Here is a 17,542-nt window from a genome sequence, read left to right on the forward strand (position 1 = left end):
GGTGAAAAAGAGCCAAAGCATTAATTTCTAAAAGCTTGGGGATTTTTTTATAGTGTCAAAATGTTTCAAATAAAGTTTCAGGGTAAAAAAGGTTTTTTGTTTATTTCGTTTTGTTTTATCATTTTATGAAGTCTCACATCTCAATTAGCTTAGTGGCCGAATATAGAAATCCATTTTTTTTATTTAATATCAGCTATTTAATGGAAAAAAATTGATACAGAATTTTTTTTTCACTGAGTCTGCAAAGTCAGTTATTTTTAAGAGTTGCATCTTCCACAGGTCTGCCCCTCCTAAAATAAGAAAACACGGATTATTAGATTCATCCCCTTAAATCAAGACTCAATAAGGCCTTATAATTAAAAATAACATATCATTATCACCTAATATGTTAGGATAGCTTTTATCAAAAAGGCAAGAAATAAAAAGTGCTGTCAAGGACATGGAGAAAAAGGAAGACTTGTCCTCTGTTGATGGAAATATAAATTGGTGTGGCAACTATGAAAAACAGTATGGAGGTTTCCCCAAAAAAATAAAAATAGAACTACCATATCATCCAGCAATCCAACTTCTGGGTATACATCCAAAGGTAACAAAATCAGCATCTCAAAGAGATATCTCTACTGACATGTTCACTGCAGCATTATTCACAATAGCAAAGATATGGAAGTCAACAAATGTATAAAGATGTGAGATACACACACACACACACACACACACTTGCTAATTTATACAGAAAGGCCCATTTTCATCCATGCATTCGGCTATATAACAAAAGAATCCATTAGGATTATTCTATGCATTAGGATATATAACAAAATATCTTAGTCTAAGTCTAGGGATTAGGATATATTAAAATATACATATACACACACATATGTAAATAATGTATATACACACATACCAAAATATTTATTAAATATATAATAATATATATATACATATAAGTTGTTATTCAGCCATGAGAAAGAAGGAAATCCTACCATCAGCAACAACATAGAGGAAACTATAGGACATCATGCTAAGTGAAATAAGCCAGAGAGAGAGACAAATACTGTATGATTTCACTCATATGTGGAATTTAGAAGAAAAAAATCAAACTCATAGAAATAAAGAGTAGAATGGTGGTTACCAGGTGCTGAGAGATGGAGGAAATGGGGGAGATGCTGGTCAAAAGGTATAAGTCTTCACTTAATAGTAAGTTAAGGGGATCTAATGAACACTATAGTAACTGTAGTTAATAATAGCTGTATTGTATAATTGAAATGTGCTAAGAGAGTAAATCTTAAGTATTCTCATCACACACACAAAAGTGAAATGATAACTATGCGAGGTGATAGATGTGTTAATAGGATTGTGGTAATCACTTCACAACAGACAAATATAAATACACATATATAAAGTTATCACATTGTATACTTTAAATATATATATAATTATTTGTCATTATACTTCTAAGTTGAAGAAAAAAATAATTTTTGAAGACAATAATTTCTTAATATCTCATGCTTTCAACAATTTGGGGGATTTAAATTATCAAAATGAGTGAATATTGGGCAGTTACCAAATACTTTATCATATACTTCTCTTTTTAATCTCCAAATTTTATCTATACTCATATGAAAAAACTAAAAATCAACTCTAAAATATGAGCTCTATGTTGTAATTCAGTTTATACCCTTAAAAAGTCTAATTCATTAAATATAGTTGTTAGATATAATCCATAATCCAGATCTAAGATTCTGTGAGATCGTGCCAATTTTTAAGTTCATGAAAAACTACCTGCTTCATGTAGAACAACAACAACAAAAAGTTTAAACTACAGTTCAAGCACAATCTTCTTCATCTTAAAAACAAGTACAATACAGAAACAAGCAAGCAAAAGCATACAAACAAATGCCAAGCAAACCGTGGATAATATTTTTAAATAATTTGTGAGGTCTTTGAAATCAACATATTTGATTTCATCAGTAAAAGGTGGCCCTAATTCCTTTCCTCTTTTCCATATTCTTTAGGTGCTTACTGATATGTTACTTAATGAGGCACTGACCAAAGTGACCTAATACTATAAAACACATCCTTCAAATTACCATCAAAGCCAAAAAAATCATGTGTAGTGATGTTGTTTCCTTCCCTGAAAATCCCATTCACTCCCACACCATCCACCTCCAAATCTCCAACTCTTTTCTCTTCCCCAAGCCCTAGATAAACATTTCCAGCTAGCTGCTTAATATTTTTATCCAGATATTTTCCTTGGAACTTCAAATACAATGCATTTTAAAGCAAATTTATTTATCTCGGACCTTGGATATTCACACTATTCTCTTGCCTATTTTTGGAAATACTCCAGTACAAAAGCACAAGCAGAAAACTTCAAGTTGCTATTTAGATTCTCCATGTTGATGCTGGAAATTGTGTGGTTATGGTAAATGGTCAAATGGTCAAATTATTTAAATGAGGCCTCTGGGTTTCCTTTTACATTTATCCCCTACTTTCTATGCCTAGTGTCACCATCTTACCTTAGACTTCTACCATCTACATCATTTACAGTCACCTTTAAATGATGGGACCTTCTCTGAGAGAATGGATAGGCTGGATTCTCCCTCCTATTCAAATCCAACATTTGCATCACTACTAAATGAATCTTATTAATATAATTCTGGGTGGATCACCAATGAGATGGGTCAAATAAAGTCCAAAATCAGGCCCTTCATGACACAGGCCATCTGGTCACCTAGCCCTTTCTCTTCCTGACCTTGTCAAGTACATACACAAATTGACCCTTGAACAATGCAGGGGTTAGAGGCATCAAGCCCTCACAGTGGAAAATCCATATATAAACTTACAGTCATCCCTCCATATCCACAGTCGTGCAACCACAGTCAACCAACTTGGATCATGCAGTACTATAGTACAAATTTAGTGAGAAAAATCTTTGTACATGTGAACCTGCAATTCAAACCTATATTGTTCAAGAGTCAAACATACTCCATCCAACATAGATTGCTCACCATTTAACAAGCATCTTCCACACTTACCAGAAAGATTTTATGGGAAAGTAGAACATACTTTTTAATACTCCAACCTCTGTAAATCCTATTAACACTTCAAGAACTAGCTCTTGGGATACCCAAGAATGCTTACATGGTACTCTATGTAACTCACATGCAACAGGAATTTAATTAGGTATCAAAAACATGAAAACACAAAGATGCAACAAGAAAACCTCTCCTAACTCCAAGTCCTGCATGGAGAAGTTGTGTGATGTTTGATTGTGGGAAACAATCAGAGGGGCAAATCTTTTGAGTAATGAAGTAAAGTCTCCTAGGTAGAAATCTAATCAAAAGTTACTCTTCTTTTCTCCTAACATCAGGGGGGCTGGAAAAAAAAAATCTTCCCATTGCAGCTGCAGTAAAAAAATTTTTTCTGGAGGCATTTATGTGCATTTTGAAGAGCACATAAAAAACTCTCTCTCTAGCATCGTGCAATTATGTGTAGTAACAAATAGACACAGAAATAGCTAGTGCAGTCCAAGTTGATGTGTCCTAGAGACCAAACATTAACCAATTGCATGCAAATAAACTAAAAATTCTTTTCAATTAGTGTAGCACTCTGTTGTACAAGAAAGAGACCAGCACAACATAAAAAAGCCTGATTCAGCTTGAGATACAGCAAGAAACTAAAGGATGATGCAGAATTAGAACAAAGATATTATTCTAGCAACTTCTGACTATAGATTTTATGCATAACCTAGTTACAAAGGATTGGTAAGCCAGACTCACATCATAGAAATGCACATTTGATGTTTCCAATTATTCTATGTAAAGTATAGAAAGAACTATAGAGATATCTATAAATTTATTAATTTTAAGTCTTAACTTCTAAAGTAGAATCTCATCTTTTCTTATTTTCCCTATAACCTGACAAATTATAAAATTTCTTATTTAATAATACAACATTTCTACGTGAACATTTGTGAAATTCTATAATAAAACAAGTTTTACCATGGTTATTTTATTTTTACTCTGTTGAGCACTGGGTATTTTCAAGATGGAGATGAAAGCATGGTTGTAACTGGCTTAAATGACAGTAGCATCAGGATTTTAAAAATGAATTCCAGGTTCCTGATCTCATATTATGAATTGCAACTTAACTACAGGTAATCGTGGTACCAGCGAGCCAGGTGCCATTTTGAATTTGGTTTTCTGGAAGGCACGTTCTTTTTTGTTTCTGTTTTCTGCTTCAGAAATGACATTAACTTGATAATATAAAGCCACATTTGATAAAAGAAGGCACAGGCAGGCATGACAGTCACATCTTTGGTGTCTTAAACTTGGAAGATTTCCATTCTGTCTATAGGATTACTGCGGGGCATCCGGGGCCTTGGTACTTAAACTCCCAAAGAGTCAACAGCTGTCAGGCTGCCAACAAACTGTCTTTTTTAGTAGCAGCTGTGTCTGCTGTCACTAGCTTCTTTCATACAATTGTAGTAGACTAATGATAAGCATTCTTTTTTTTTTTTGTCTAGGTTATTAACAGATCACTGTGGGAGACTTATGAATGAGAGGGAATGCTTCTTTATTAGATAATTGAAGGAAGCAGGGAGAGTGAAAAATTAAAAGGTATGTTTTATTAACTATATTAGAAAATTATAACTGATACCTACTTGAGTGCTATTTACTTCCTAATTTGGTTGTTTAGTCTTCACTCCATGCTTGCAGATACTACTGAGGTATGAATAATCAAATACCTAAATTATATTTGACCTGTAAGTTGCTATCTTTCCAACCACAACCAATATACACTCTACTTCCACCGTCTCCCTTCCTTTGCACTATGAATCCAGTCTCCTCCAAAACACTGGCAACTCTTGGCATTTGGAGAAGGTCAAATGTTTTAAGAGATTCCTGAGGTTCCATAATAAAAATGAAAAAAATATATATTATTTTCTGGCTTATTTTCTGCATAGCATTCACTAATAGTTTACCCTCCTATTTTTCATTCTCCTTTATCTTTTTTCCATTTATTCTCTCTGTCTCCCCTGAGTGGAAAATGGAGTCGCATTTGATCAATAATGCAGGTTAACAAGTGGAGGAGATTAGAATAACTGCACTAGGAAGACAACCAAATAATAAGAATTGTTCTCCATTTTTAAGGCCTCAAAATAGTCTTGACATCCAAATTCATGCTTTGGAAACTAACTGTAAACACCTATGAAAAAGGCAGAAGCAAACAATCTTCAGCGGCTGACAAACTGTCTCTAGGATCCCCTATAATATAAAGGCAGAAGCAATTATTCCTTGGTCCTTCCTACTTCCTTCTTAATTCTATTTCTTCCCAGTTCCAGACTGTTTTATTACACTTGCCTCCAAAATGCCTAACCTTATTTAGGATAAACTAATTTAAGTATCCATATTCTAATATTAACTTCCTCTCCTCCTGATCATAATCAAGTTTAAACTCTGAGTTTGATCTGAGCTGACACTGGATTGAGATTTAGCTAATGTAACCGATGTTAATGTCATTCAGAGGAACAACCACAAGCTTGGCCTGGAAGGTGTAAACAAAAGAGGCACATGGACTAGACTATCTGATTGTGACTAAATCTGTATCAAAGACCGCTAGCAATTAGAAGACTATTATGCTGCTTGAACTCAGGGTTAAAATCAAATCCTTTCCTGCATCACATGGGAACAAGTGCCTAAACAGGTGGTGTCTGTTACGATAGGCAAATGCCAGGAGAGATTATTCTGGTGGAAATTATCAGCCCAAGAACACCCAAGAGTGCTTATGGCGTTTCTAGATGAAATATTCACACAAAGCTTAGAGTTTAGCAGAAAATAAAACCCAGGTAAATCATACCAGAGGGAACAGTCAGAACAAAACTTAAAGCAAAATATTTTCTAACATCTGCAGTCAAGTGCTCTGCTGGAAAATGTGAAAGATGGATTCCCTCTGGTAGCAAATGAGAAATTCAGAGGATGTATTTACAACATTCTGTATATATTCATTGGAACATATGGCTCAATGAATTATTCTACATGATAAATCTCCACTGAGGCAGCCTGCTACCCACTCAGGCCCTGAACCTTCAGAAAGTGGCAAAACCTCCTGCCAAGTGGTGTCATTCAGAAGAACAGAGGGTAAGAGAAAATAAATTGCATGCAGCATTGGTTATTTGAGAATGTCCCTATGATCTACATAAAGCAAGGGGAGATGATTCTGACTTCACCTGAGAGTTCTTTGAACAGGGGAGGGGAGTAGTGTCTATTTTTTTCCTAATCAGCTATTGCAGTGAAAGCAGGTAGTAATTAGTAGGCAGACTCTGGTTTCCAGACATATCCCAATCTGCTTCCATCTATCTGGCTTTGGAGTTTTCTGGACTCCTTCCAATATGCTCTTGGCTCTGTGGCCTGATTATCCTGAGCTGTGTTAATGAACAAGATGTGCTGATTTACATAGGAGACACTGTCTCGATGAGGAGCTCCTTTGTGCATGTCCTTCTGTACCTGACTGGGAAGATGATGCTCTCTACTGAGTTGCATCAGAGCAAGGGATTTGCAGACACTGGATGTTGGCTGTGAGCAAGACACAGCACAATTTTCTTGGGACTAAAGTGGCAATCAGTTGTGCTCAGAATCCAAGGCCAAATTTTTTATCAGTAATGTCTTTATAGTATTATCTGTAAGGAGTTCTCACAGACTCCTCACAAACCACGTGAGGTAAAGCAGTATCACAATTCCTGTCTTGCAGCTCAGAGTCAGATGGTCATGTGCCCATCCTAAGCAGGAGCTTCATTTCAGGACAGTTTCTATGTCTTAAGTCACATTTTATATATATAGTGTACACTTAGATATTAAAGAATTAAAGTGCTGCACATGTTTCAGGGCTTGAAAAAAGCTACCTCCGGATATATGGGCTTCTCAAAGAGTTACTGTCGGAACAATTTCAGAAAGACTGTTAAGTTATACATTTAATTACTAAACACTGAATCCATTTAAAAGGAAGAGAAGTTAAAAACTCTACCTTCAGATAGAAAACAAAAAAAAATTTGGTTGGCGAGTAAATGTATCTATTGATTGTATTTGCAAAATTGTGTCCTTTTCCAATTAGAAAACTTCAATAAAAATAATTACAATTGAGTCATAGCATCTTATAAAAATGTGGCAAATGTACTGTGCTTTTTAATTTACAAAGTTTTTTAATAAATATATTTCTCCAAAAAAAAAACCCTAAATTATGCCTAGGTAACCCAGTTAGAAAAGTCTGAAAATGAGATTTGAGTAATAATCTCATAAGGCTAAATCCCAAAACTCTAGTTTAAAAAATACAGTACAATCTATCACCCCCTCTAAACTATTCTCCAACCTAGTACTATGTGGGATCAAAATTAGCCAGATAATTATCACTAAACTAGTTTCAGCCCTGCAGATGGTAGTTTAACCAATACATTTAAAATAGGTGTGGAGTTCCCATTGTGGCAGAGTGGAAACAAATCAGACTCATATCCATGAGGATTCAGGTTCGATCCCTGGCTTTGCTCAGTGGGTCAAGGATCTGACATTGCCATAAGCTGTGGCATAGGTCACAGGTGCAGCTCGGATCCTGCATTGCTCTGGCTGTGGTACAGGCGGGCAGCTGTAGCTTTGATTTAACCCCTAGCCTGGGAACTTCATGTGCCATGGGCATGGCTCTAGAAAGCAAAAATAAATAAATAAATAAATAAATAAATAAATAAATAAATAAATAAAATAGGTGATTCTGAGCGGCGAGTGTGTGTAGATATGTGCTAGCTACTCTGTATGTGATTGTTGTAAATGCAGTTTTCAGTCTTTTGGGGAGTTGGTCAGAGGCCCTGCATTTATCACTTGATGCCTTTAGACTGGCCTCCACTCCCACGAAGCATCTTGTTAATGCAAGCAGTAGGATGAACCAGTAGAGACTGGCTCCAGCTAAGTACAGATTTGCTTTGATGACCTAAAGTCATTTAAAAGGATATCAATTCCTAAAGCTTAGATATGTAGCTCAAGCAGAAGGAGCAGATTTTTAAAATCATCCTGAAAATACAGTTTAAATAAAGGACCACTGGGGATTATCAAAAGAAACCAATGTATCTATAGAGAAATCAATGCAGTGAACCTGTATAAAGGCATGTATAAAAAAATGGAAGGAAAGTTTCATAGCCAAAAATCAAATTAAACACATTATTATAAACCCAAGGAGAAAAGATTAAGACTAATTAGGATGGCAAAAGCCCTATAGTGAGGCTTTAAAATAATAAAATGCTAAAAATTCTAAAAAAGACATCATAGAATATATTGCTTATGAGAATAAGATTTTAAGACAGACCTGATTCTAAGTCTGGCACTGCTGTTTCTTTAACTCTGTGGACTTGGCAAATCTACCTAATTTATATTATTTATGGTTTCTGCATTTGTAAAATGAAAATAACAGTACTTCTACATTGGATTTTTGAGGGTTGAATAAAATAATGTAAATAAAACATTTAGCTTCATATCTTCTACAGAGTTAGCACACACTGAACAGTTACTTTAAGTGCTTGGAAAAGGGGAAGGTACAACCTTAGAGTGTAAGACATATGATATAACCAGGAGCAGAGAGAACACAAAGCTATTCAATTTCTATTTTACTTCCACTTCCTTAATAAAAAGAGTCATCTTGAAATTGGAAATAATAGAACAGACTTGGTTACCAGGGGATAGGGGTCTAAAGTAGATAAGAAAATGATAAGAGAAAGTCAAGTTGCTTTAAGTCTCAAGCACAAGTAAAATGTATGCAAAGGGCTGAAAGAGCATCCACATACAACTGTGGAATGGCTGTTGGCAAGTATTTAAACAATGGGATAAGATGCCAAAAAACTGAAATGTCAAAAATTCCCCCAACTTTCAAAAGCAAGAGAAATTGGATTTTGGAAATTTTAGCCTTATATGCTCTATCAGTCTTTGCCTCCATCTCCCTTCTTCTCAAGGAGAACTCAGCAGTGAATCCATCAGGGTCAGACTTCCTTCCAGAACCAATCTTACTGAGATAAGCTGTTATGAACTGAATGTTTGCGTTTCCCAAAATTCATATGTTGTTATCCTAATCCCCAATATGAATGTATTGGGAGAAGGAGCCTTTGAGAGTTTATGAGGGTAGAATGAGTGGAATTAGTGCCCTTATAAGAAAAAGGAGTTTCTTCTCTCTCTTTCCTCCCTCCACTCTCCCCTCCCCACCCCTTTCTCACTTTCCTCTTCATTGTGAGATGATACAAAAAGAAGACACTAATCTGCAAACCAGGAAGCAGACCCTCATCAGACACTGGATCTGCCAGCATCTTGACCCTGGACTTCCCAGCATCCAGAATTATGAGAAATAAGTATTTGTTGTTTAAGCCACCCAGTCTATGGTAATTTCCCACAGCAGTTCAAGCTAAGATGCAACGTATGTTAATATTCTTCTACTAGTAAGAATTAGAAGTGAGCCCTATATGGAGATCCAAATTTTCAGGGTTCTTCCTGCTTGTCCCCACAACCCTCCCTGCTTCCTTTTATCCATCTCTGAAAAATTTTGAGAATAGCTTTTCAATGGATGTTCTGTGGGCATTTTTCAGATGAAACTAATTAGTAGCAGCTACAATGGCAACTAAGAACAAATCATTCCAATTTCATTTCCTTTGTGATAGAATCTCTACGTTAGTCAAGAATAACCTACATAAAGTAAATATTAATTTCAGAAAGGAATATGACTGATTTTCCTATGATTCTCTAGGAGAGTTAGAGACTAGATGACAGTAGAATTCAGCAGTATGAACTATATCCAAACAGTGAATAATACATTGACATTAGCTGGGACATATACAGTTTTTAACAGTAATCTGATCAAACTATTAAGGCATTTTACTAAATAACTAGGCATTTTTATTAGCATAGGTGACTCTAACTTAAGCAATGGATCCATTTATTGGCAATAATTGACAACAGATTTTAAAATTCTTATTGGGTTAGAAGAGTGGATTGTAATTAACAATATGCATTTTGATAGGAATAAATATAAAGAATGAAAAATGGCTCAAAAAATCAGTTGTATAATTTCAGAGTGATACATACAACAACAGTTTTTGTTTAAAAATGCCCGTCATCAAAAAAAAAAACAAAACAAAAAAACATTGCCGTGAGCTGTGGTGTAGGTCGCAGATACGGCTCAGATCTGGCATTGCTGTGGCTATGGCGTAGGCTGGCAGCTACAGCTCCGATTAGACCCCTAGCCCGGGAACCTCCATATGCCACAGGTGCAGCCCTAAAATGACAAAAGACAAAAAAAATTAAAAAATAAAAATAAAAATGCCCGTCATAAGATATAATAATGAGATATGGCTGCTGAAACAGCTCTTATTAACTTGGATTGTACATAAATATCAATGTCAAAAAAGGAAACAGGAGTAACTGGTATGGCTCAGTGGAAACAAATCTGACTAGCATCCATGAGGACACAAGATCGATCCCTGGCCTCGCTCAGTGGGTTGAGGATCCGGTGTTGTCATGAGCTGTGGTGTAGGTCTCAGATGCAGCTCAGATCTCACGTTGTTGTGGCTGTGGTTACAGTGGCTACAGCTCCAATTCGACCCACAGCCTGGGAACCTCCATATGCCATGGGTGCGGCCCTAAAAAGACAAAAAAAAAAAAAAGAAACATATACTTCCACTGTTTCGTAAATTTTTCCCTCCAAATCCAGAACACTGCATTTTGTCCTGGGCTCCACATTTTCACAATACATTGACATGCTAGAGTTATCCAGAGACTATCAAAAATAATGAGCATTCTACAAATTATGTCATTTGAGGGATATTAGCATTAATAAAGACTAGAAATGTAGAGGCATAGAAAGAACAGAGAGCTGCATTCAAATATTTGAAAGATTAGAATGAACTGATCAGTAGCTCCCAACATCAGAATTAAGACTAAAACTGTAAGTAATAAGAAGATAAATTTCAGCCTAGTACAATTTCCAAGGAAATAAAACTGTAATGGTCTTGCAAGAAGGTAAGCTCCTCATCACTGAGATATTCCACCCAGAGGCTGAAAGGGCCACTGGCACTCATTCAAGTACTATAGAAGTCACCATGTTAACTTATAAAGGTTCCTTCTATCACCAACTCAATGCACCGTTAGCATTTCACTTTTAAGAAAGGTTTAAGTGTAATTTTTCCCAATATTTGATTGTAGCAAGCCAAATTTCTTTGTTTTCTTTCTCTCATAGCCCAAAGAAAAGGTGCATATTTAGAATTAAGAAAGACCTTTCATGAAATAATCAATAAGTTTTTGTAAATACCAGCATATCTTTGCAGATACCCCAAAGAATGGAGCAGTTGATCATTCATCAGCTGTGACCTCTGAAGTAGTTTTTTTACTTGGAGAAAAATTGAAGTTCCACCCCATCACACTTATACTTGCTTGACTTCACAACTGCAATATGCCCCTCTAGAGAGAGGTTCATTGTTGGTGTCATGAGCATCGATCGATCGTATCTAAGCTGCTCTCACAATGATTACACTGTCCCTCACTCCCCTTAAGTTTCATGGCCTAGAGCATGCCCAGGGCTCTCTGCAGGCACACTCATTCTGATCAATGCAACACTAGCATACAGCATGCGTTTATAAAGCCAAAGGCAGTCAGGGTCCCAAGGTACTCCAATTGTAGACAGAATTTCAGCTTTATTAGGTAACTGTCAAATTTGCCTTAGTATCTCTTAAAATTTTAAATCGGGAGAAAACATAAATGTGGAAAAGCCATGATATGTTAACTTAGCAATCTGTTGTAATAAACATGTGCACTATGAACATACATTATGGAAATCAGATGGAGAGCCCAGAGAGCGATAATAGAGCCAGAAATCTGAGCATAGTGAGATTACAACAATCATAAGTGCTATATATCAACAAGAGCTTTTCTTTTTAAGCATCCTGGTCAAGATTCCTACTTAACGTATTTGAGGATCAACCCACCCCTCTATTTAAAAAGTAGTCATTCAAAGAGTACAATAATACAAAGAAAGTTTGAAAACAAAGAGATATTATACACAATAAAAGTGGGAAAAGGAGGTATTACAGTGTGGAAGATGATATCCATGTGTATTTACTGTCTCTATCGAGATTCAGACATGGACAATTATTTAATTCCTCTAATTTCTTTGTCTCTGTAAGGTTCTACTATATATTCATTCCAACATATCTTTCTTTAATCATGAGCTGGAAAAGAAAAAATCCTACATCTAAAGCTTCTTTTTGTACAAGCCTCAGATGAGGGTGTGAGAGAGGGGTAGGGACTACTTCTTTAAAAGCTGGTAGAGAAATTCTTAGGTAAAGAAATGTATTGCTTAGAAAATTATAGCCTTAAAAGGCTGTTATATGTATGGATAGATTCCTTAGCATGACTAGAATAGACTGTCAATGAGACAAAGAAAACTCTGCAAAATAAAAAAGGGAAAAATTTGAGTTTCCACTAACCATCCTATAGAGGAGGATAACAGTCCTAGGAACCTGGAAAAGCAGAGGAACAGGGGAGAAAGCCCAACAAAATGGTAGGAGGGTAGGACACGAGGAGGAGAAACAGCCAGTGGGAAGTTCCTAAAGCTGGTTTGGCCATAAAATGTCTCTCTGTTGTACTCTGATGAAACTCAGTCTTCTTCCAGAATGATCCCTCATCTTCAGTAAAAATCTATTCATAGAATTGTCTTTGTGAATTTCAGGATGAAAACTGTGGAATAGGAGCTGGACAACTCAGAACAAACAGAAAGAAATGGAAAATATTATAAATGAAAAAGATCAATGGGGATTTCATCAGGCTTAACAAATTGGAATAAGTGATTAGAAGAAATGAAAATCTGAGATTCTTTGGAAACATTGATTAGTTTACCATACATGAAGTTGAGATAGATAAGGAATTTATTGAACAATGGAAAGACCCAAATAGGCTAGAAAACTTGGAGACATAGTGACAAGTGAATTCAAGATTAAGCACATGAAAATTGGCTGTTACTATATGATTCTTGGTGACATTAAAGTAGAATAAAGCAGCTGTTTCAACTCCGTCTTTTAGAGATGCTTTAAGATCTGACAAGGAATAGGAGGGTAGATTAGTGCAGTCTGAATGGGAGAGATTCTAGGTCCCTATTTCAACTAAGAAAGGTCCAATTTTACATGATTTGCAAACTGAGATTCTGTGTAATTAAATTTTGATAAGGGCCCATATGGTAAAATACAGGTACAAATAAATATTTATAAAGTTTTGACACTATTACTGAAAATACCTAAACACTGGCTGAATCAAACTAGAAAGTATTTACAGTGTGTGATATAATTTATAATTCTTCAAGAAGCAGCAAAATGGAGGAGAAAAGAAGAAAGGAGAATGAAGAGAACAGGATAGCTGGTAGCCAGTCATTAAATTCAATCTTTTTTTTTTTTTCTTTTTAGTGCCACACATGCAGCATATGGAGGTTCACAACCCACTGAGTGAGGCCAGAGATAGAACCCGCAACCTCGTGGTTACTAGTGGGATTCGTTTCCACTGTGCCACAACTGGAGCTCCTGTTTAAATAATCAATTTTTAATTCAGGCTTAATTCCACCTTCTTGCCCTAATCTCAGAAGTTAAAATTCCCACCTCATAACCTATGGCAATCTTGGTAGCAACCAGATGAATAAAGGTTTTTTGTTGTTGTTCTTCTTCTTCTATGGTCCTATGAATACAGTGAAATACTGTTGCCTAGACCAGATGGCTGTTCACCTCTTCTTCCTGGACACATCTAGACTAGCATTCTCAGCCTCATCTAATTAGCTGTGATGTTGTGACTGAGTACTAGCCAACAAAATGTGTGTGGAAGTAAACTTCACACTTCCAGGCCTGGCCCATTAAAACTGTCCATATTCTTTTCCCTACTAGCTGCTGGGTGTTAATGCCCAGGGCAGCCTTAAAGCTTCAAACTGAAGAGGGCAGAGCCTCTACCAGCCTGAATCTATGAAGTACTTCAGTAAACTGCAACTACCTCTATGTTGCTGAGCCACTAAAACACTTTAGGATTCACTTGTTATATGATGGTTATTTGCTATATTCTTGATGTATCTAAACCAGCGTAAATATTTAAACTCTCTGACATACAGTTTATTTTTTTAACCACTTAGCAAATCTCCATAAGTGTTTCATTAAATTTCTCAATTAATTTTTCTCTAGAACTGATAGAGAAGACAGTGAAATAAGTATTCATTTATACCAAACATGTAAAATTCCATTCAATTTAGGGTCTATAAATGCTACCAATTTATCAGAAGATATTTTCTGACAAGATTCCTCTAGAGCACTAACATGGTATTATGGAAGAGTGGAGAATTATCTACTCTAAAATAGTTTTCCAGCTATATTTTCTATCCAAATATTTACTATATACCCAAACAGTTTAAAGAAAGTTGAATAATATAAGCTTATCCAATAATATTTTGGTGCCTTAGCAGTTATAAAATACTAAGCAACTTAACAAATCATGGTAAATTGCCTCTTATTTTGCTGGTAGAGATGTGAAAAAGCAAAATCCCATGTTGGATATTTGGAGCAGTTCAGAAGTTCTATTTTGGAATTTTTTTAGTTGTCATTCTCAATCACTGCAGCATGCTTATTTGCAAATATCTCTTTCATTTGCAATAATTCACACTTCTTTAACATGTGAGAAAACCCTTGCACATATTCATATATTCTAATTTATAGGCTTTTCTTCAGGCATATTCAGAATAAACTACCTATGACATGGTAGATGACCTTTTGATTTTTTTTTAATAATAAAGGGAATCTGACTGAAGGGATTAACTGAGACTCTGGGTAACTTAAGTGTCTACATTTTTTCCTAAAGGACTCAGAAGAGAGGAAAGCAGTAAAAATTTAAATACAACATGTCCAAAGGAATCTGCTATAATATATTATGTTTACCACCAGTGTGAAATTCAAAATAATGGTTACACATCAGATTGTGGTGAGGTGATTATTAAAACCAAAGTCTGAAAAGCTTTATTTCAAGTCTTATCTGATTCTCTTCTTGTGTAATCCCAAAAATGTAGACACAAAAATCAATGGAAAAGACATGAAATGATGAGGCAGGTTAAGTATGGTTTCAAGCTCAAGTTTATACCGTAACCCCCACCTATAGCAACGTTTAAATTTTCCTTACGAGGAGAGAGTTTTAAAAGAGGAGAGAGGCACTGGACATGAAATTTTCCCTCTCTGCTTGTCTCAAATACATGGTGATCATTGAGTAACTTAACTTCCCTTTCTCAGTTTAGTGGAAAAATATATTTTCATTTATTTCTGTGCAGACATATAAATAAAATGCCATCTAAATGGCATTGCTTTTATAGGGATAAGCAGGTGATCTCACATGGGTTTCAGTTCAGACTGATTATTCCATCTCTTTACAAAAGAAATACACTTAAAAACAAATTTAGTTTAGAGGAGTCTAGCAATAATGGCTGTCTAATAGAAACAATTTCTTACTGCCTTCAACAGGCCCTGATAACAAAGTGCGTAACAGCTGCAAAAGAAGTAGCCCAATGAGTATCTTCTGCCGATGGTGATTGATCCAGTCTCATAATGAAATGAAAGCTTTTTTAGAGCCAAAGCAATTTTTGCCCACATCCTTTATCAGGAGAAACCATAATGAATTGTGTTAGTTGCCAGAGTTTATTGAAAATTTCATCTTAGAATGTTGGCCAGATGTCATTATACCAGAATTAAGTGCAGCCTGAGAGCCTTGCTGTAATGTACAGAATCTCTTTCCATCACTGTTCAGAAGTCAGTTTGGGTCTGCCTCCAAATATTATGGAGACGTAAAAGAAGCTTTAAACTATAATTGTTTTATGCATATCTTGTAAAGAAATGTACTTACCTAAATTCTGCATGCAGTTTCAATGCACAAATGTTAGTCTAATAAGCAAGATAAAAATATTTTTAAAACCTCACACTGACCTCTGATGTGCCCAAAAATTGTAAAACATTTAATATTTTTGCTTTCTTAAAACTATTTTATTAATGCTCTCAGGTTATTACGAAGGGAATGAGAATTACATATCATTCTAAAGAGTAAATAGTGCATTAAAAGCATTTTCATTATAAAGGTTGTATTTCATGGATTAGCTAGCCTAATGTACTGAAATCATGTGATATATTCTACTTTTACATTATTTCATGTCATCAGACATAATCACTTCCCCTGATTTGATGAGTCTAAGAGAATTACTGTCAAGCTATCTTTGGCTGAGAGAACTGTTTATGTGAAACTGATTTGTAGTTTTGCAGCTAAGTAAAAAGATAAATCCATCTGCTGTCTGTCATCTCACCTTTTTATGAAAGGCTGCAGTGTGAAGCCTAGAACATATAAGACACATAAAAAAATCTTTCCTCAGCTGCTTCATTTTCACATGTTAAACTAGAGTTTTCAGCATTTTAGATGGAATATTCTCTCAACTGTGCTTATAAAAACCATTAATTCTCATTTCTAACATCAGTATATTGAGTTGACTACATATATTCAGATGCAAAGCACGTCGCTAGCTTTAGACAAGAGTTACAGTATAAGAAATATTAAGAGTCAGTCCAGGAGTTCCTGTCATAGGGCAGCAGAAACGAATCCGACTAGGAACCATGAGGTGGCGGGTTCGATCCCTGGCGTTGCTCAGTGGGTTAAGGACCCAGTGTTGCCATGAGCAGTGGTATAGGTCACAGACGTGGCTCAGATCCCGTGTTGCTATGGTGTAGGCCAACAGCCACAGCTCTGATTGGACCCCTAGCCTGGGAACCTCCATATGCCTGGGTGTGGCCCTAAAAAGACAAAAGACAAAAAGAAGAGTCAAACCATAACATATGGCCTGATGAACTCCATGCTCTATAGAGCAGAAAAAAAAGAGTGGAGGCTTCATCTGAAGTGCAGCTAATATGTTAAATATATTTCATCCTCAGGTATAATAAGCCAAGTTATCATATTGCAACTAGCATATTACAACTAAGAAAGCTTTCAAGTTTAAGTATTAGCAGCAATATATTTACTCTTATTGAAACTGCCATTTGTTTTTAAAGTATCCTGTTCTACTTTTACCTAACAATGCCATGTGCATTAAATTAAATCTCTAAGGTGCTCTCAAAAGCTTTACTTTTTGCACATTCTAATCAATTACAATTGTTTTTGGATTAGATTAAGAAGTATAAAACCAGAAAATCCAGAAATGTAAAAGACATCTTATGTATATGTGGTATTTTTGATGAAGTTGGTGGTTATAAAGTTTGCTGTGACTGATATGTCCATATCAGAATATGTCTGTGCAAGAAATTACAAATTGTCATGAATTCAACCAGTTCATTAATTAGCTTACAGTTTTTCTATCCTGCTGGTCCAAGTAACACTTTTAGTATTATTACATTGGCAAGGGAAATGAACAGTTTATTACATATACATTCTCATACCTGAATCCATGAATAGATTTGTGTACTAAACTATGCAAAAAAAAT

Source organism: Phacochoerus africanus, chromosome 10 (assembly GCF_016906955.1).
Source record: "Phacochoerus africanus isolate WHEZ1 chromosome 10, ROS_Pafr_v1, whole genome shotgun sequence".
NCBI lineage: Eukaryota > Metazoa > Chordata > Mammalia > Artiodactyla > Suidae > Phacochoerus > Phacochoerus africanus.